General features: G+C 43.6%; 1 long non-coding RNA gene across 5 annotated transcripts in view; it reads right to left on the bottom strand.

The window, feature by feature from the left end:
* Window positions 1-2242: 2242 nt before the first annotated feature.
* LOC135294204 (uncharacterized) overlaps window positions 2243-20890 on the bottom strand; it is a 47580-nt gene continuing 28932 nt past the window's right edge. For 4 of the 5 annotated variants that reach the window (XR_010356362.1, XR_010356363.1, XR_010356365.1 and 1 more), the window contains 5 exons: window positions 13791-16600; window positions 11692-11852; window positions 6474-6569; window positions 5068-5231; window positions 2243-2968 (listed from right to left, as the gene is read on the bottom strand). This is a non-coding gene — a long non-coding RNA (uncharacterized LOC135294204). Of the gene's footprint in view, window positions 2969-4500; window positions 4959-5067; window positions 5232-6473; window positions 6570-11691; window positions 11853-13790; window positions 16601-20890 lie in introns of those variants that run through there. The other variant, XR_010356364.1, reaches the window with a different exon arrangement.

Below are 20890 nucleotides of genomic sequence, written 5' to 3'. Positions count from 1 at the left end.
TCCCCATCCCTTTCCCTGCACCCCTTCCTGGGGTGTTTCTCCTTCCTGCCCTTGTTTTTGCCAAAATACAGGATATCACCTCTCCAGCCCAGGCACAGCAGGGTACCCTGTCCTCCCAACACTCCCAAATGTGAGCTCTTGGGGTGGTGGCGGTTTTTGCTGCATAGGTTGGTGTGGATGTTTTTCCCCCTGCAGAAGGAGATGAATGGAGGAGCTGGTGGGTTAGCACATAATTGGATTTGTCTCTGCTGCAGTGGCCTGAGTGGGTGATGGATGGTCCAGCCAGGTGGAAAGGAGGCGCTGTCATGCCCTGCTAACAGACCTCTTGTGCTCTTTCAGAGGGAAGAGGTCTCACCAGGGCATCCTCCAGGAGCCTTCTGGAAGGGAGAAGCATTCTGTATGCATCCACAGGGACATCCTCTACACCTGCCCATCTAGGACACCAAGGTGTGGAAAGCACCACATTTACTCAACTCTTTGTGCTCTTCTCCACACACTTCCCAGTACAGTCCTGAGTGCTGGCCAAGATTTATTTCTTCCTTCAGAAACCTCATCTGCATTAGACAATCTCAAACAGTATGTTTCAAACTCCTATGTGCTTGACCTGTCCTCAGAGCCACCTGTGATAAGCCTGGGTTTCTGCAGCTTGCTCTCCAGAAATTTCTGCTGGTCAGATGAGGAGAGAATCTAATTTTTTTGTTTAACTTCTCTCAGATTACTCTGAAGACACCAGTCAAGTTGAAGCTGGCTTGTGGCTTTTAAGAAAAGTGCCAGATGATTCCCACAGTGTGGCTGGTGATGCTTGGCTGAGCCAGAGAAGATGAGAGAGAGAATGAGATAAACCAGAACAAAATGCTGTGAACTGTTTTGCTTCCTTATAGATCCAAACGCTCCATAACGTCCAGCTTCATTTCCTGGCTTACCTGCTCCCCACAAACGGCCTGCAAGGACATAATTTTTGATGAGTGTCATTGCAAGAAGCCTTTTCAGTCCTCAAGCTCCCCTTTGCTATCCTCTGCTCACAAGAGTTATGACAATGTGACCACAGATGTGTCGGTTCCTGGCATTCTCCACCCTGTGCAGTCTGTTCTTACATAAAAGTCGGGGAAGATGCTTGACAAAAATATTTTCAACTTTAAGCAATGAAACACTCTTGATGACATCAGTTGCTGAGCAGCTGCAGATAAAGAGCTTGGGACTTTTTCCCCCCAGAAATGGAGTTACACATTCTTCCTACCATACCCAAGTAAACTCAATACCAACACTAAGCTCCTTACTGGGGGAGAAGAGGGTGCTTGAGGCACAGAATCAGCACCAGAATGGCTGTGCCTGGTTCTGCATCCTGCCTGCTTGGCAGTGTCAGCAGTAACCCAGCTGGTGTGCCGATACACACCCACGCTGCAGGAGGATTTGGCTTCTTTCCTTCCTCAGAAGTGCAAGCAACTGGTTGAGCTGGGCTGTTGAATCTACTTCAGTCTGCTTCTATTGGCAAAGCAAAATTCTTAAAGTTCCACACAACCCATAGGAAAAATATACAAACATTATAAAATATATAAATCAGAGGAACGGGCCAAGAGGTGCCATGAAGGTACTTTTCACAGCTTTTGCCTGTTGAAATCCTGATGCTCCTAAGCAGATGCTTTGACTTTCCAATATCGAGGCACCTTTGATATTTTAGCTGCTAAAACCAGGACCAAGAACTTTCTGAAATGGTAGTGAATTGCATTGTTTGCCCTGGATTGCTCAGTGTTCCCACTGCTTTATTGAGCAGTCTGCCTGTGAGCTGTGATGCCAAACCTTTCTGGGTGCTGTGCCTTTAGCCCCCAAGACCCCTGATGCACTTTGCAGAGGGTGTTGCATCATTCCTGAAAATTGTAGGTTTTTCTGTAATAAGAACAGAATTGTATCTTAGGGTATGAAACTTTACTGTTTCTAAAGGGGACTTTAGAGGTAAGGCATTATTTTACTGGTTGTGGTATCTGATCTTCATAAAGCAGGGAAGGTTGTACTGGAAGCAAGAGCCACTGTGAAGATCTAAGTGCTAAAATGATGGTTTTATTGCAAATGCATTCCTACATCTTCTGTAAAGATTTCTTTTTCTATAAACATAGAAATATTTTAGTTTGTGCTTGGTGTGCTGGATCACTTTTTTTTATTATTTTCAGATTATCCTCCCATACAGTCTGATAGCTATGCCTTATCTTCTTGCAGGTATTGGCTAACTGCATAACCAGGATCTCTGTTGTGTAGAAGTGAACTGAAAACCAGGGTTTGACACAAGGAAAATGTCAAAGCATGGATATAGAAGTCAATTTATTTAGTTTCATTTTGTTGGGAGTGAAAACTGCCTTTATTTTTCAGGAACAGCAAAGTGGTAGTGTTTCTTTTATGGCAGCACTAATAATAAAATTTCACTGATTATGTTTAAGAAAGAGATTCGAGGAAAAAAAACCCATTTCAGTAAAAACTTGGTTTTATGCTACTGCTTATTTAACAAAAGCTTGCTGAGTCACATGCTCTGAAGGGTACTTGAGGGGGAGAGGGATTACATATTCCACACCAAGATGACAGAAAATGCTTTAAATTTTTAGCTTGGGGTTTTTTGAGAACAACTAAATCTTCATTGATTTTTCTAGAGTTCAAAGCTGAACATACGTAACTGGAAAGAACAGCCCCAGGGAGAACAGAAAAAAGAAATACATGACACTTTACATTGATTTAGCCATTATGTTCCACTGGACAAACAGGATATAGCTGGAAGAGCCATTACACATCATTGTCTCCAAAGATGGCCTTGATATTTGCAAGTACTTACACACAATTACAGCTTTAAGTACAGTAACAAGTGGTCGGGCTTTGCCCTTCCCTCTTTATCTTTTAAGTCACAAAATTGCACACAGCGGTTCTGAGTCATCCAAAGGAGCCTGAAGAGGTGGGCAAAGCATCACTATGTTCTCGTTTGTAGGTACTAAAAGAATGGAGAGAAACAAAATGTAAGCAGTCATGAAGAATAAGGTGGAAGGTTTTCCATGCAGAAGAGATGTTCCTCTGGGTCTTACTGCCTTTTGGGAGGTGAACTTTCCAAAATCCTTTTAACTCCCATTTCCTGTGGAATGCATGTTGCCTGAACATCAAGGAAGACTGAATTAGGCTTTACTATTTCCAGTTTCACATTTTGGGCAGTGAAGCACAACCAAATCAACCAGCTGTTGTATATCTCTGGAGGAATTGTTATATGACTATTACTTAAGATCCAATCAGTGATTTTAGAGAAGTTGCCACCATCAGATTCTCATGTCACTTTTTGTTCCCAATGGAGAAGGAGTGCATTCAAGCTGCCTTTGGCTTGATCAAAATCTGTTCAGGGGTCAGAGATTGGAAACACTGGACATATCTCCCCAAAGAGCAATGCATTTGCTTTCAGCCAAGAAAACCTGGTTATTCCTAGTTAGGACTTCCCTGAATCACAGCTTCTCAAACTTTTATGCAGGTAGCCTCACCTCTATTTTTACTTCTTGATTCCTTTATGGGCTTTCAACTCTATTCCATTTCCAGGATCATGAACAACTTTGTTACTTCCTTACTTCTCCCTCCCTTTTTTGCTGTTGAAGTCTAAGGATACGCTCGTGACTTAAGGATAGATCAGTTATCCATATACTGACCACCCAGATACTGCACAGCTTTGTCCACACTGCTAAACACAGTGGACACTAGAAGAGTTATTCTGGCGATTAAATACTGCTGGAGACATACCCCAGCCTCCTGCTCTGAATGTCCACAATGCTCAGGGCTAGTCCTTATTGTATGAGATTTCTCTTGAAAAGAGATAGCCGAAGACATCCAGATTGGAGTCAGGGAATGAGCTCAGAGTGTAGATAACTGCTTGGGGGATTCAGTACTTGAGCTGTCTCTCTGGGTGTCTTCTACTCAGTAAAGTAGGTACATCCTTTAAAGACTGCTTGTTCTTGTACCTTTAGTCCACTTACGTGTTTTTCACATAAGCAAGTGTGGCCCCTGGCCAGCAGACATCTGTGTCTTAGACAAAGGTAGCAAGTTCTTACTGGACAGCCTGGGCTAAGTGTAGAGTCAAGTAAAGGTCACTTGAGGTTGAGTGAAAGTACCACTGGCATTCAACTTTTGCCAGGGTAGAAGTCAAAAGACAAGGGAAATCCCAGATTACCACCTGTCCCATCTCCTGATTCAACCACGCCCTTCTCTGTAGACTGTACCTGAGAAGGAAGGGATGGATAGATGGATGGATGGATGGATGGATGGATGGATGGATGGATGGATGGATGGATGGATGGATAAATGCATGAATGGATGGATAGATAGACAGAGAGACAGAAAACATATTAGATGTGTTAATTGCCTGAACTTCTATATTCCCTGGGTTGGTTTCTGTCCTTCTTAGCTTCTCCTGAGCTAGAGTTGTCAGAAAGATGGCAGAAAGTGAGGAGAGCTAAGATAATGTGAAATTATAGTCACATTGGCCCCAGCTGCCTTTGGAATGGATACCACCAAATATGTGGTGTAAGTACAGTAATGTTGGTCTAGTCCCCAGGACTTTCTGTCTGGTGGGCAAGTCCCACTAAATTCCATTTGACTCAGTAAAATCAGTAACTGCTGTCCCCAGCAGCATCAGACTCAACCACCTTTTGGCCAGCAGTGCTTCCACAGGTATTTCCCAGCAACATGCCTGCACTGCACACTTGCCTCCCTCTCTTTTCCAGATAAATGAAGACTGTATATCTCTGCTTCATTCTGAGGACATTTGTGGGGTGAGCATGAGGACCATGGTTATCAACTCACCTTTAGCCAAGGACTGTATTTAAGGTCAAGCCCTTGGCCATGGTTCCTGCCCAAGCCCCGGACAGCGAGTGCACACACTCAGGACACAAAAACAAGAGGTGCCCGGGGTATTTTGACCTGTTTGCTGATGTGAAGTATCTTCAGGTCTGTGGAAAAAAGAGTTGTCCTATGCTTTGTCTCCCTAATGGTCCCCTTCAATTATCTGCACTGGATCCTGTGACCCCTCAGCTTATGTGATTGCCTGAAGGTATATACCTGTGGGGCTGCAGTGCTACTGGGCTGCTACTTCTCTGCCACAGCCATGGAATCCTGCTTTTGTTGGACTGCTGTGTGACAAAGGCTTCATTCACTCTGTAGTGCTGTTGTTCCTTTCCAAGTGGCTCTTATGTTTCCTCTCCCTGAATGCACTGCTGCAAGATCTATATATAAGATAAAAGAGAACTAATTCATTGTTCGTTAACAACTCCCACTCCTGAGGTGGCTGAACACTTGGTCTCCAGTGCTCTTTCATCACAGTGGGCCTGGCTTGGTCCTCTCTGGGACCAGCAGGACTTGATGTGAATTAAGCCTCACATGCTGTGGCTGATACCAGTAAGTAAAAGAAGGACAAGCCTGGTGTTCAGAAATATTGTATAGACAATTGACTGTCCATACAATATTGTCATATATAGGGCTCTGGGTTGCCTCCCAGAAATTATTGCTGTTAATTAGTACTCTCTTTTCCATCTGGGTAATGGTCTCTGCTGTAGAAGAGTCACAATGTGGTTCATAAGCAAGCAACTGTATGTGATATATTATGGAACTGTAGTAAATTTATCATCACAATCTTCTGAAGGGAGTATTGGGCAGGCAATGTCACATGCCAAGGAATTGACTGATCTAATTCTGCAGTCTGAACTGCTTGGCACAACTTCAACTGGAACTGAGGGGTTTGGTATCAGTTCCCTCTCCTGACAGTGTGACCAGCTGTAAGATTCGTATGGCAAGCTATGAATCCCTCTTTATTCAGATGGCTGGCTGCTTCCTTGGGCAGAGATCTCCTGAGTTCCCAGGCTAGCTTCGCAAGCTTCTTAACATCCAGAAATTCCCAATGGCCTTTGTGCATATATAGTGGATCTGCTGCTTCCCTGACATTGGAGAGCCACTATGCTAATGTTGGTATATGGAATTGTTTGAGATGGGTCCCTGGCAGTCTTGTCTGCAATTGTTTTGAATAATTTAGTAAAGTTGACCAAGATTTGGGAAGGACATCTAGGTGCTTTTTAAGGTCCCTTCCAGTCTAAACCTTTCTAAGATTCTGTGATTTCCATGCAGTTTTCAACTATTTCATCAGACTTATGTCTACTTTATTAATTGCAAAGCAGGAATGACCATTGGTTTGACTGAATTGGCCTGTTTCATAAACAGCCTGTGGTTTTGGAAGGGCCTCTATCTTTTAAGAACTGTTCTGTGTTTTATAGCTTCTCCTCCTGGGCTGCATCTTCCAGCCACTGTTACTAGACCTGCAGCAGGTCTCATGCAGAGCCAGTGACTCTTGGACAAGGAACCTGGTAAGGTTTTGCTCCCAGCTTCTCACTACCCATCTGATTTCTTTTTTTTTTTTTTTTCCTGTAATTAAATGTGATCACAATAAATACATCAGTTATAAAACAATCTCCTACCTCATAAAAGGTATCCAGTTAAATTGCCTGTGTTTGCGTGGGAGTGTTTTCTTTTTCACTGGCAAAGTTTCCTTTTAAGGAGTAATAATGAAGATTCTGTTAAAGAAAAATGTGTATTGAACGTTTACTATTTCACTGGTTTTCTGTGGAATCATTTACGCAAAGCTGTGAGTCACTAACTGAAGTTCAGTGTCTGAAATTGCTGGCAGAGTAAATTAATTTTGTGCATGAGAGATCAGTAATCTGCATGCATTACAGTCAATTCATAATTGCTTTAAAATCACATGGCAAATGATTGTAATTAGGACAGGAGCTGTTCCAATCAAGAACAAAAGAAGGCCAGAACATAAATCTATTCATTGCTACGTTTCTTCTCCTTGAAGGTTTATGAAGGATGTCCTAACTCTTAACTGGAAAGCACAGTGGAAATCACCGGCACCCCTTCCAGCTGCTGCCATGTTGTCAGCGAGTCTGGCAGAAACACTTGTGAAGTGCAACATTTTGTTCTTAGTACATGTCACAAAGACCTAGGTATAAAGGCCTAAAATAGGCAGGCCTTGAGAGCAGTAACTTCATTGTCTTCCTGGATAGTTTAGCCCACCTGGCAAATTGAAATGACCTCTGTGTATGACTGTTCTGTCTGCTCTACACCCAGGTTGTGCAATATCTATCACTACAGACCTTCCTCTAAGGGGTTCTCTCTTTAGAAGCAAGGAAGAGTCATCTCTGTCTAAAGGGAATATCTCCAAAGGTGAAAGATGCCTCAGGAAAGTACATGTCATTCTCGAAAGAGGTTACTATCCATTAGCCCTTCAGACTGCAGGAGGACTGAGACCACAGCTAATTGACTAGAAAAAATCAGAACAGAATGAAATCTTGAAAAGATATGTTCTGCTGATAGAAGCTAAAACCAACAGAGAGACACCCTACCTCCACCCCCAGGCCCCCATACTGACAGTGCAGAGACAGGGGTATGAGCTGAGCCTACACAAGCCCCAGCAGCCTGACTGGGAGCTCTTGACACAGCCCCATCCCGCTGGTGGTGCCGAGTCACAGTCTCTTTCCTCAAGGTGCTCAGTGCCCCAGGACATGGTGGGAGATGGCAGATCTCCTGGCAAGGCAAGCAGCTGAGGGAGATGCGAGGACAACCTCAAACACATGTGAGGAGGTGATGCAGCACATCAGCATCTGAAATATTGCCCAGGGTTTTGAAATCATCAGAGCAAAGGGGGACTTCACTGCAAACTGTGGCTTTTGCCTCTGGCTGTCTGTGCTTCATCCATGCACAATGGGCCGGGTGGGAGGCGGTGCCCACAGGAACAGTGGGCTGTGGGACAGCATGGCCCCAGTGCTGCCAGCAGACAAGCCCCCCCAGCCCCATGGGAGGGCAAAGCTTTCTGAAGATAGCTCCATGCAGGAGGAGGATGCTGACTCCAAAATGCGTAGGCATAACTGAATCAAAGAAGTGAACTCACCCAGTTTACAGCAGCTGGTACAGATCATTATTTAACTGAATCAGAACAGAGCAAAAGCTTCCTACTCCATAAATCCAGATGAACATGATTAATTCCTGTGAAATTTTATCATCAAGAGATTATATTTGGTCTTCATTTGAAGCTTTGTGCAAGGGTCTTTTTTGGCGAGGTCAGCAGTTGTGCTGAGCCTGCTTTCTCACCAGTCTAGAAATCCCCAGCACTCTGTGCACCTTGCCACACACAGAGGACACAGAGCTGCTGTGTTGGCAAAGTCAGTCCCAGGAGTGAGGCCATGGGCCATCCCCTGCCTGAGAAGGGGAGCATTGCCCACCCACTGCTGGTGTTTGCAGAGTTGAAAGACCTATTGCTCTGCTCCCCAGAGGTGCCAAGACTCTGGCATCTCAGAGTCATTTCTATTCTTAATCACCACTTGGATCAAAAACATACACCTAAGACAGAGCTATTTTTTCTCTTCACAGGTGAGAGAGAAATAATATCAGCTGGCAGTTGCTGTTGCCAAAAAAAAAAAAAATTGAATCTTCAAGCTGGGAGGCTGCTGAAGTCCCTCAAGCAAGAAAGTTTTCTCTCTTCTAATGACCCCTGTATGACATAGCAAACCCTCTTACCTGATAGCCTGCAATTTACATGAGAATTGCTGCAGGACTCCTCTAATGTGTGTTTAAGATGAGATTGATCTGAGGAAGGATCTTTAATTCTCTTGCTAAAGCTCTGACCAGAAGGACCTTCTCCAAGTGGCATATCATAAATCACACCATTCTTTTTCTCTCAGCAAGCCAAGGCAAACAATGCTCCTGCCAGGTTTTTCCTTCTTTCTTCCCTCCATAGTAAGGGAACATGAATGGCTAATTCTTGCCTGCACAAGGCTGACACTCTTATTTTTCTAAAATAAAAACATTCCTCAGATGTCTTGGTGGGGAATTTAATAACAGTTCTGAATAGCACAAGAAGCTCCAAGACCCAGAGACACCATATTTAATACTAAAACAATCAACCATGCTGTCATGCCCAGATTGAGTCTTCTTTCAGCCACACAGGAGCTAGAGAAAAGAAACATCAGCAGGGTCAGTGCATTTTCACTGATGACAAATCCAGACAACCCAGGATCCAGACTGGTGCTCTTTCAAGAGACATGTGTGAGTCGCTACAGCTGTTCCCAGGATATGAAATGTTTGGAGTGATGTCCAGAGATCAAGGTGCCTTCGCTCTGATGCAGCTCAGCAGCAGTGAGCCATGCAATGTGCACCATCTTGGCAGACACAGGTGACAGGACAGCTATGGAGACATTGCTAGTTAGGAACAAATATATGTGCTGTCAATCACTAGTGTAAATCCAGATGTTGTGAGAGCTTGCATTTGCGGCTAGCCAGCTGAGAAAGTGACAAATCCTTCATCTGCAGGAATAAGAGAGTTTGGCATAGAGATGTTTCTTTAGAAATGGCAAGGAAGAAATCTGATGTGTCTCAACTGATTGGTTAAGAGCAGATTAAGGCCAAGGGAACAGTGGACCTGAGATCAAAATCACTAAGTAAAAAGAGGCAGTTTAGGTTTCACGTGTTTCGAATTTGTGCATTTGTAAATAATTAAAATTATCCTTAAGGGGTTGTGATAGTATTTTTGTACATCCCCGGATAAATGTAAAAGAATCTGGCTATCAATTTAGCCTTTGCACACATGCTCTGCAAAACCTTCAAGCACCAGGCTGGAAGGAGGCTATGCAAAGGCTTGAGAGAGTGAGTCCTCTGAACAACTCCTGAGCTGAGTGAAGGGAACAGATGTGAGCAGCTGGGTACCAACCAACTCACCCTTCTGCCATGAAGATGACCTGTGAGCTCTGAAGACAGTTTAAAGGCACATGTCCTAAAGAAAAGTGATTGGGGTGATTGTTTATTGCTGGGATCACATGGCTATCATTTAGGGTCATAACCAGAAAGGGTCTTTTCATTCTCATCTTACAAAGTCCTGCTCTGTTTCTCAAGCCTCCCTTGCAGGCCAGAGGATGCATCACATTATATTACAATCTATGTGCTTTTCCCCTCTTCTTTTTCCCAGATCTAGAGCAAGATTAGTCTTTGATGAGGTGTGGTAGTTCTGGAAAGGGGAAATAGTAGTCTAGAGCAGCTTTCATCCAAAACTCACAAGCTTATATGATCCCTATTAATCTACTGGAGAGTAACAGGCACAGACAATGAGTTTCATTGCACTGTCTGCAACACGCAGGGACTTGTGAAGTCTAGCCATGTTAACAGCAGGCACTGGAAACTGGACTTTTGTTTTCTTCTAGAACAGAACAGCAATCTGCACAACAAGTGAATGGGATGGGATATCTATACCCCATGTGACAGCAGCTTAGCAAATGTTCCAAGGGGCATCTTACAATCTCAGCTGCATCCTTCAAGTCAGTTTGGTGTGGCTCAGGCAAACTTGGGCAGGACATGCCATTATTCAGAGGAACATTGAGGTTGTAATGGGCTGAGGAGCAAGGAAGGTAGGAAGCAGCAAGAAATGCTGTGGAGCACTCTGCAGCAGCTGGACTTTGAAGGCTGAATCTGACTTAATTTTCTGACTTCCTTTTGATCAGAGAGAAGAGGGTTACAAAAAGGAAAGCCAAGAGGCAGCCAGACTGGAGAAGGTCTAACGCTGTCTATATAACCACTTGATGTCATTGTGTAGTTTGACTCTTATTGACAGAGAGGGGGTGAGACATCAAACATCATGGATATATTTGTCAAGGAACACATCTCATTAAAAGCTTATCCTGCAGATGTTCCTAACATCTGTCTCTTGGTACTTAGCATCTAAAAGAAGATTATAAAATATTCACCATATAATGATATGGACACTCAAAAGGAAGTTCTCATCCAGAGCATCATCAGCTGTGGAAAAAGATGCAAGTCCAGATGTTTATACAACAGGCACACCATTAGAAAAAGCACAGTGCTCAAATAGCCAGGTTGCTTTATGCAGCATCATGAATTATTAGTCTGAGTTATGGAGACCTATGGTCAACTTCCCTGTCTCCTGCCAGCAAGCTTTCCAGTCTCACATACCAACACAGTTCACGTGCAGGGTAGATTTATTGAATTTCTCTCAGCTAGAGACTGCCCAGTCTCATTCATTTTAGTTTTAGGTTTTCTTGGGTGGTAAAGGTGCAGATTTCTACATTTTTGAAGTATGCTTAAGCAATTTCCAGGAAATAGGTACATATCTGTACGTGCTCTAGTGTTACCCAAATGGTCCTTAAGAAATAGGCAGCAGATGTTTTAAGGCAGAAAATCCCAGCATTTCACAAACAGTCTCAAGTTCTGTTTATTTAAAGAATGTACTTAATAAGTCCATTGTGAACATAATCATAAATAAAGTAAAATGGATGCATTTGCCATGACACTTTTAGCTCGAACTCTTCCGGATTTTGTTTTCTTTCAAGTTCTGTAAGAGCTGAAGACTCAAAAGGTGACCTTCATAATTCATTAATCATCACAAAACAGTTCCTTGAGGGAAAGAAATATGAAAGGTATGTGCAGTGCTGAAAGAGGGCCGCTTGATTCACAGCAGATTTGAGAGTTTGGGCTCTGAGCCAGAGGATGATTTTTCTTAAAGAAATGGCTCATCCAGCCCCCAGGTGCATGGGGGGTCCTTCCAGCCTGCTGTGCATGGTTGTTCCCCCTCTGCCTATTCCTTCCAACCTGACACCTCCTTCTGGCTCTGCAGAGGTCAGGACTCACCTCTTTTGGCAACTCAGCTGTGTGGTGTGGTGGCTTGGTTTGTTGCTCCAGCTTTGGCTCAGCTCTTACACTGTCAGCTCTGCCAGAGACTGTCCTTGCCTTGCTCTTTACCTGCACGTCTTCTCCTGGGCCTCCTTTTGGTCTCTAGATATGCAGATAAACTAGGAAGGGACAGGACATGGACTTACACCACTGGCCTGCAGCTGTCCTGGTGACATACTTAGCACACCCCTGGCACAGTTTTTATCCCCAGCAGCCACCCTTTGGTGCAGCAAACACCTGGGCACAGTTCAGCTCCCAAGAGACTCAGTGCACATACAAGTGCAATGGACCGTATGGATCTACACCTGGACTGTAGGTGCAGGCAGGATATCCAAGCAAATGCACACTGCCACGGACATGTTCACTTCACATGTACAGTTGCAGTGAATGGGGTTCATCTTTCTGCACTCCCCCTGCACTTAGTTGCTCTACAATCTGTTCTAGGTCAAAAGAAGAACCAAAAGGAGCAATCAGACATCCCAGGAGAAAATTTCCTTGGGCTCAACAAGACAAGATTTGTGAGATCTTAACTCATCAAAAAATAAGCCTGACAGACAGAAGAGTCCAGGTCTACCATCACCTTGGAGGCGAGACTTGCTGTGTATGGGTGTTTCAAGGGTCCCAGTTAATTGCTCCACCAGTGCTGGCAATGCCAGGCCTGGGTGTCCTCACTATGAGGAGAGCTATGGCTGCTCATGCTCTCTGTGGCTGGGCAGGATGGCAGCTCCATGGGAACAGACCATTTTTCACCACAGGGCTGCTGGATGCCTTCACTCTTACCCCACACATCTTCCAGCTCTATGAGCTGTGCTTGTGGTCATTTCACTGTCAGAGTATCACAGAGGAAGCCTCCGGTGCAGGTAACAACTGTTCATGCGGCTCCCTGGATTTCAAATATCCTGATACTGCTTTTCCCTCACACCACAGATGTCACTTCTTCAAGCTTGTTCTATTTGAAGCAGTCACCAGCATCTGTCTGCCTTACCAGTGCAGTATGCAGCCAGACCTGGAGAGCTTCAGCTACAAGATCTGTAGGAGTGGCATTACAGACTGAGGCCCATACTTGGACATCTAAGTGAAGCAGATCTGTCTTTAAAGGCATTAAGCATTGCAGATCTCCCTGATTTTGTCAGTTGTTCACTTAAAAGGAATGAGAATCTGATTAACACAGTACAACTCTCCATAACTCATCTGGGATAACTCCTTGTTTCCTCAAGCAAGTCTTTTAGCCAAGCTTGCTACAGAAATGAAGCTCTTGGTATACATGGTTTAGGCAGAAAAGCATGTGTGCAGGTGTTCCTCCTCATTCCTGCACTATCAAACTGTGACTGGCATAAGCCAATGTGTCCCATTATTTTCACAAAAATAAATGGCTATGTACAGGAGAAAAAGAGGCGCTGGGAATGTCAGCATGGGGAAGCAGGAGAAAAAGACCACTGTCTTCACAGATACCAGGGAAGTTCTATGAGACAGGTACATTAGGACTACCACAGCCACTGATAAAAATCTTAGAGCTGGCACAAAATAATCCAGTGACTAAGCAGAAATCCACCAGGAAACCACTCCACCTACATTCCTACCTTAAGTCATATTTTCTCAAGGCAAACACATCACCAAAACCCTCTTCATCCCTCCACTTGCTCAAGTGCTCTTTTTAAGCCAAACAAAAAATAACGAGAATGTGTCTTGGCTTGGAGGAATGTGAAGTTGTTCAGGAAAGATACATAAACACCAAATGTTTAGGGAGGAGAAGCAGAGGTACAAGAGCACATCCAGAGACACTGAAGTGACAATGGGCAGCAAGTCAATTACTTGCCAGAAAACACACCCTGAACTCTACTCACACACATACATTTTATCATGGAAAAATGGGTGAAAAGACCTTTTTAATGGGCTTGATGTAGAACAGAACCCTCTGATCCCACTCCAGCACAGCAGCTGAGCAAGGTTTTATTTTAAGGGCATGTGTAATCTCAGTAAAGCAAGTAGGATTTCCTGTATTCTTAGAGTTAAGCACAGGTTGAAAATTGCTTCTCTGTCTGGGACAGGGTGTTTACCATGTAGGTCTTCTTTGCTCCTTCAGAGCTTCTGGGAGCATACACTGGGTGCTGAGACCACTGTCTTGGTGGGATGACAGGATCCAGAGCAAAGCCATAATTTCAGGAGAAGACCAGAGTGATCAACTTCTAAGGTAAAATCATAAAGCAGAATAAGGTTTTTCTGATGTATAACACAGTGTTTGGGCAGATGTAAAAGTAGTCTGTAAATATCTGAGGAGAGTAAACACTGTTGATAGAAAAAAATTACTCAGACAAGGACAATGACAATATAATTAGAGTAAATGAGAGAAAATTAAGAAAAGGAAAATTCAGATTAAATACTATGGACATATTGTTGAAAGAGTTTAGGCAGTGAAACTGCTGTCTACAGTTTTTGCTAACTTTCACAGTTCTGCTTCTCACAAAGACACCAGGCTGGAATTGAACAAAAATTAACATCAATACTGTGGATTTGTAATTTGCTTTAATTTTAATTGGATTGCCTTTGCATCATTCAATGTATCTCTATCACAATCAGGCCACTCAATGCCAACTTTACAAGAAGGAAGAGCCAAATTATGCTAAGAGTATTAGTACCAGTCTACTTAACTGGTTTTGGGCAAATGATGCTAGAGCAGTGGAGATCAGATGTTGTTCCAGGCTGTTCAGATTTAGGTGATGTGCTTCGGATGTCCGTGTATTTTTCGTCTAATCTTTCATTGCAAAAGAGCTTGTTATGTATTCACACAATTACTTCTATAATCTAAAAATAGTTGACATTTATTCACACAGTTCTTTTGCATGGTGAAGCTAAAGCACGCTGGGATTTTAGTATGAGCAGTCTGCCTAGCTCTTGTGTGTCAGCAAAGGAGAACCAAAGACTGGTGCCACAGCCTGCAGTGAAGGCAGGCCTGTCATTGCCTGTGGCTTTGTGTTTTGGATGGCTCAGGGCTTCACGTTCACAGAGGAGCTGGTTGCTGCTGATCAGCTGCCTGTATCCACATCCAAGTTTGGTCCTGGTGGGAGGATTCCAAATGCCTGTGCTGAGATAGACAACAGTGTCTAGGTTGTGATGAAGCCATCATTGCCCCTTGGCAGCATTGCATCCTGGCTTTAGGCAGGGCATGTCTTGCTTCAGCTCCTGTCCTTGTTTTTTCACCCTGCTATGGCTTCTGCACAGAAGGATGCTGTAGGATCAAGGGGAGCCCAAATAAACATAACCCAGGGTCCAGATCCATGGGCACAGGTGGCTGGCAGAGGAAGCTACCACAGGATCTGTAGAGGAATTGTTCCCACTGGCACTTGTTTGCCTGGATCTCTTGTTGCACCAGAGCTAGATGAGAGAGACTGGTGCAAGAGCACAGTGCCCGGTCAGGTCACAAACCACTCCCTCCCTGCCTGGGAGCTGGTCTGCCAGGGCGAGTCCCCTCCAGCATTCCCAGCCTGCTGCAAAGGCAGAGGGACAGCAGGCACCCATTCTGCCAGGGAGGGGGGCAGAGCAGGGAGCTGACCCTGGAGTTGCAGATGCTCCTCCTCTCCCATGGCAGATCCAACACTAAAAGCACAAAGTGTGTTTCATGTTTGATCCTTTGCCGTGAGTAGCTTTTGCTGCTATTTGCCTCCTTGGGGTTGCCAGAAGAAACTTCCACGAGAGATCTGAGGCTTTGCTTTTCTTCTGTGATGATCCTTCTCTTGGCAGAAGTGCCTCCATCTACGTGAGCAGCTGGCGACTGAGCAAATACTTTCAGGGAAGCTCAGTTTCTGTGGAAGCCTTGCATGTGCCCCTTACTGTAAATCTCCATAAACACTGGTGTCACTGTGGGATCGGAAGGCAGCTATTGCTGTGTTTCTTGATAAACACAGATGGTGTTTATGCTTAAATATGCCAAATGTGGTAATGAGAGCAAACTTTCAAAGGATTTATTTTTATGTTGTTTCCATTCTGTCCCTCTGATAATTAAGGCTGCTGTGACCTGCCTTTTGAAGGAGGAAAATATATTTATGCAGTGCTATTCAGCCTTCTAAAGTAACTAAGGAAGGTTTTATTTGGTTTTTGCTGAAGGACACTGAGCTCCTGTTTCCCAGGTTTTATTGCCCTGTATTGAAAACTGTACACCAAGGTTTACAAGGATAATTTGGCTATTGGTTCATGTACATATTAAGTGCTTCTAAAGCTTTCTCTATAAAATTACTATTTTTTTTTTCTCCAGAAAATGACATTAATGTAAGAGTTGGAAAAGTTTTACTCTGTTCTGTGTAGGTTCTTATACCATGGTCATGCAGCAGCATTGACCACCTGTGAGGAGGAGTATGTTGACATGTATCTGTCTTCTGGGACATCTCTCTTCCCCTCACTCTGGAGGTGAGTGTGCTGTTTCTGATAAACACTGATTGACACATGCAAGCATGAAAACAGATGTTGATACTAGAGGCAAGAGCTGAGGAAGTCCTACACTCTGTGAAGAAGGTGACAGAGCTCCCTACACAGCTACAAGCATCCTTGCTCTTCTTGTCCCTTTGGAAATGAGCTTCTTTTCCTTAGGATAAATCTCTTTCCTGAAAGGACAGCCAGGCATTAGAACAGGCAGCCCAGGGAAGTGGTGGAGTAGCCAGCCCTGGAGGTATTTAAAAGATGTGTAGATGTAGCACTTGGGGGCACGGTTTAGTGATGGACCTGGCAGTGCTGGCTTAAGGGTTGGACTTGATGATCTGAGAGGTCTTTTCCAACTTAAATGATTCTATGATTTTATTATTCCTTCTGCAGGGACTAGTCGAGGTTTCTTCCCACACACACATCTGCCATCCCTCTTGGAGGAGAGCCTGCTTCTCTGCAACACAAGAGCAAAACTTCCCTCAGATTGTGGTGCTAAAAACCTGGGATAAATGCATGTAAGGCTGCTCTGAAAGGTCAATTTGACTGACCAAGCTGGAGCACAGAGCACCCCATTTGTCTTCTGTCTTCAGGCCAATGCACAGGAAATCTTTCAGAGCTAATGCAACCTTGTGCCACGAGCACTGGCACTGGATGCTTGGGATGAAATAAATGGCCTGTGACATTTCAGTGGGGTCAGCGTGGAAAAGATGCTAATGTGACATATCAAGCAGGCTGTGACAGACAGCTCCAGAGAAGCCTTTCCTCCAAGGGCTCAGCACCAGCCTTGCTTGTTGTGGGTCCTCAGGATTTAAGTTTTGATCCTAGTTATCCCACTGTTTTATTGCACTAAAGGTCACAGACTCTCCGGCACCTCTGCTGTTATCAAATACAACCTGTAGCAGAGTCTCTTACACCGAGTTCTTAAATAGCTGTGCCTAAATGTCACTGTTACAGAAGGAGACTGCATGCACAGAGACTGTGTGTTCTGTAGGCACAGAATTTTTGCAGGGATAGCAAACTAAGAAGAATAAAAGAAAAAAGTGCAATTTTTTGTATTATTTTAAAATGTTGAAATCATCTTGAGATGACTAAATAATGTAAACAGCTTTCTAACAATTTGACCTTCCAAGAATACCTGCTTCTTTAAGGACAGGTAGAGTTTTACCACATATCCTGTGACTTTGAGATAAAAATAATATTTTAAATTTGTATTCTCCCTTCCTGTGTCTTACACATGCAGTGAGGAAGACACTAGGATGTTTTTTTCTGCTACAGCTGTTATAATTTAAATTGTGGCAAACAAGAGCTGTGTGAAATAATAGTTTCAGGGATCTATATTGCAGCAGCTGTGTAAGAGACAGCTGTATCTGTTTTCTTCTTTACATCATCTTGGCATCTATAGCTGTATTTACAGACTTGCACAAGAGGCCTAATTTCCTGCGCTGCCAAGCATCTTCAGCTTCCACCTTTGAAAACGAGAGTGGATTAGGGGGCTGAACCCTGGGAGCAGGAGGTACTGACTTCCATGGCTACCTCAGCATCACAGCATCAACTGGCAAGAGACCCAAATGCAGATCACAGAGCAGGAATTGCTGATCACACCTGTTTAATTCTTAGCACTACACACAACTCTGGAGGATGCTTCTGGTCTATGGAGTCTGTTATCCATAAAAGCTGACCCAGCTGATGACATGGACTTAGACTTCTTGGGTCAATGCAAAAATTACTGTTGAAATGATGATTGGATCACCTGAAAGATGGTGGTGTAGATATAGAGGTTTTACATGCATTCAGTGAGTAACCTGTGATGAAAGCTTGGCTAAAGTTTGACATTTGCACAGGTGGGAACCAATGAAAAAGGCCTGGCAAACCGGACACTCACAGGGACAAGCTTAAAACCAAGTCCAAGTCAGTTGCTGGAGCAGCTGCTAGACACTCAAGAAAATCAGGATTTCAGTCCTTCTGGTCCAGACCCTCCTACAAGTTTCAGAAATTCAACTCATAGGAGATTCATACAGACTAACTTTAGGTATTTTGGCACCCTCTGTAATCAGAGGAGAGAGAAAAGCACTTCAAAGGTAATTCATTCTACTCACATCCAGGAATATGTCTTGATGACCTCTGCTGAATTCTCCCCATCCCCATCATGATAATTCCTGTATTGGGGAATACAAAACTGGATGTAGATGTGGTATAATGAAGGGTGATTAGAGGGGATAATCCCTTCTATTTTTCCACTACAATGTTCTTTTTACTTCTGCCTGTATGAGCAAAGGCTGAGAAACAGTCCATGTGCCCCATCCTTTTGCCCAGTTTGTGTGAAATGATGGGGATATAGGGTATTTCCCTGGCCCTGTTATCACCCCATGGCAAGAGGAACACTACAGTTCCACTCTCTATGGACCTCTGGGTTTCCTCACAAAACTCCATGTGAGTTTTGATGTTTAAATTCGAGCAGCACTTAATTTTACATCCAGACTCAAAGATGGGAAATATCCTGACAACAGTTTAACAGGATGTGAGCAATATCAGCTCAGAAGAAAGAGTCTGGTACACAGCTTAGAATGACTGATTTCTTAAAAGAAGCACTGGAATTTGCTTTGATTTTTGCAATGACTAAGTAACAAAAATAGTCACAGTCAAATATTAATCCAAAATAAATGAGGCATGAAGGATTAAGACATAGAGATCACTAGATTTTCCACGTCATTTGATTTTAAGCAGTTGTTAGGAACTAGGAAAAAACAACATAAGTGCTTGTCTTTTTATAAAAAGGACATTTTTGAGGGCATGCCAACTGCTTACAGCATCCTGAGCTGAGTCTTAAAATAGGCTTCTGAAGTGCGACGCGAAAACATGAAAAATATTTTAAGAGCAGCTGGAAGGGATTGGGATTGAAGTCCCCGACTAGAAACAGAAAGAAGAGGTCCCGGGAGCTGTCTCATCCTCAATCCAGGCTGATTTTCCAGAGTCTGTCCCGCTCTTGTTTCCCTGACTTGCTGGCACCACCTGGTGGCATCCCAAACAATGTGGCTTATGGAATAACTGCCAGAACAATTTCTTCCTCTGCAGGAATGGATAAATCTAAACCACAGTAAACGCTATTCCAACACTCAGAGCACGATTATTAGGAACTATCAATCAAGAAAACTTGCCGTAGTCTCCTTCGAATCCAAATCAGTCATGTTGCACTTATATCCAAATTCCTGGCAGTATCACAGCTGGGCAGCTTTCCAAGATTTTCACATAACTGATATTTTACAGAACAGCACTGACATTTATACAGCTGTAAATTCCAAAGGGCTTCAAAAGCAATAATTGTGAGGTACCATTAAAGGGTTGGAAGATGTCAGCTGGGGGTAGGTGAGCAGAACATTTAAGAGAGAATTTTGCCAAAGGACATCTGAGCTAAATCCTGTTCTTAAAAAAATAAGAAGTGCAGGATGTTAACATGCAGGAGCTTTCCTTATAGGAGCTTTCTTTACAGATTTTATCCAAAGGAGCACCACAAGATGAGCTGCGTTAAATTTCATCAAGTCTATTATTGGAGATCAGACTTTAAAGCTGCTAAACACTCTTCTTCCACATGGCTGAGAATCTGAACAAATAATTTTCTACATGATTTGCATTCTTGTATCTCCAGAAGGAGTTTATTTTATAATTCACAAAATGAAACATAATATTAGTTGTTTGCATCACACATGAAATATACTGTGCTTGCTTATAGTGTTCCAATCTTTGGAGCTGACTGCTGGGGAAGCAGTGACTAATAGATGAACTAACACCCTGCATTGGAGCACGGGGACATTTTCTTAGTGATCAAATGGAGCTAATCAGGAGAGATATAAATTTTCTAATGTATAAATGAAGTAATAAAGGCAATTTATTAACAGCAAGAGGTGGTATCTATTAATCTGCAGAAGATCTATAATCAAGGAGGACTGAGATGAGGTTACTCAGGAGTATGGGAGACAGGAAAAACTTAGGGCTCATTAGTTTGCATGCCCATGAAGGGGTCAATAATGAAATCTAAAGAAGTGGACTAAAAACAGGAATTAAAAAAATAGGAAGAACATTGGTCTAGAAAAGGTAGGTAATACCGAATAAACCTGACGCCTTTCTTCACAGGGAAAAAAAATATATTTAGTCTCTGTGGGTGTCTGAAAAGCAGCTCATTGGATGCCCTCAGAGAAATTATCAAGTATCTTTTAGAAAATGGGATTCAACACAGCATGTGCGTAAGGCCAGGCTTTCAGGTCACAGCAGATTCTTCGGGAACTGATCAAGGACAGAATCTCCTCAGTGGTCCAAGTAGAGAGCAAAACCACAGAATGGCACATGGAGATGTTCAGTCAGTGCATAGCAGGATTGGGACATTGTAGGGGAAGAACTGGTGGCCTTGGAGACTGGAACAGGTGCTCAGCAGTATTGCATGGAAACTCACAGTCCCTGGAAGGGATGCTAAGAAATTCACAGTAATTCACCTCTTGTCCTTTGGGAATGGCTAGCAGGGAAAAGGAGATCTTTATGTTCAGGGCTGATCTTGAAGCCGCCTTCTCTGAGCCTGGACAGTTTCCCATCACAGAATGAGAATCATGGAATGGTTTGGATTGGAAGGCACCTTAAAGACCATCTAGCTCCAACATCCCAGGGATGTCATGGGCAGGGATGCCATTAGACTAGGTTGCTCAGAACTCTACCCAACCTGGAATACTTTGAGGGGTGGGGCATCCACAACTTCTCT

Source organism: Passer domesticus, chromosome 2, assembly GCF_036417665.1.
Source record: "Passer domesticus isolate bPasDom1 chromosome 2, bPasDom1.hap1, whole genome shotgun sequence".
Lineage (NCBI taxonomy): Eukaryota > Metazoa > Chordata > Aves > Passeriformes > Passeridae > Passer > Passer domesticus.
Note: the sequence above shows the minus strand (reverse complement) of the source record. Positions and strands in the feature narration are given on the sequence as shown.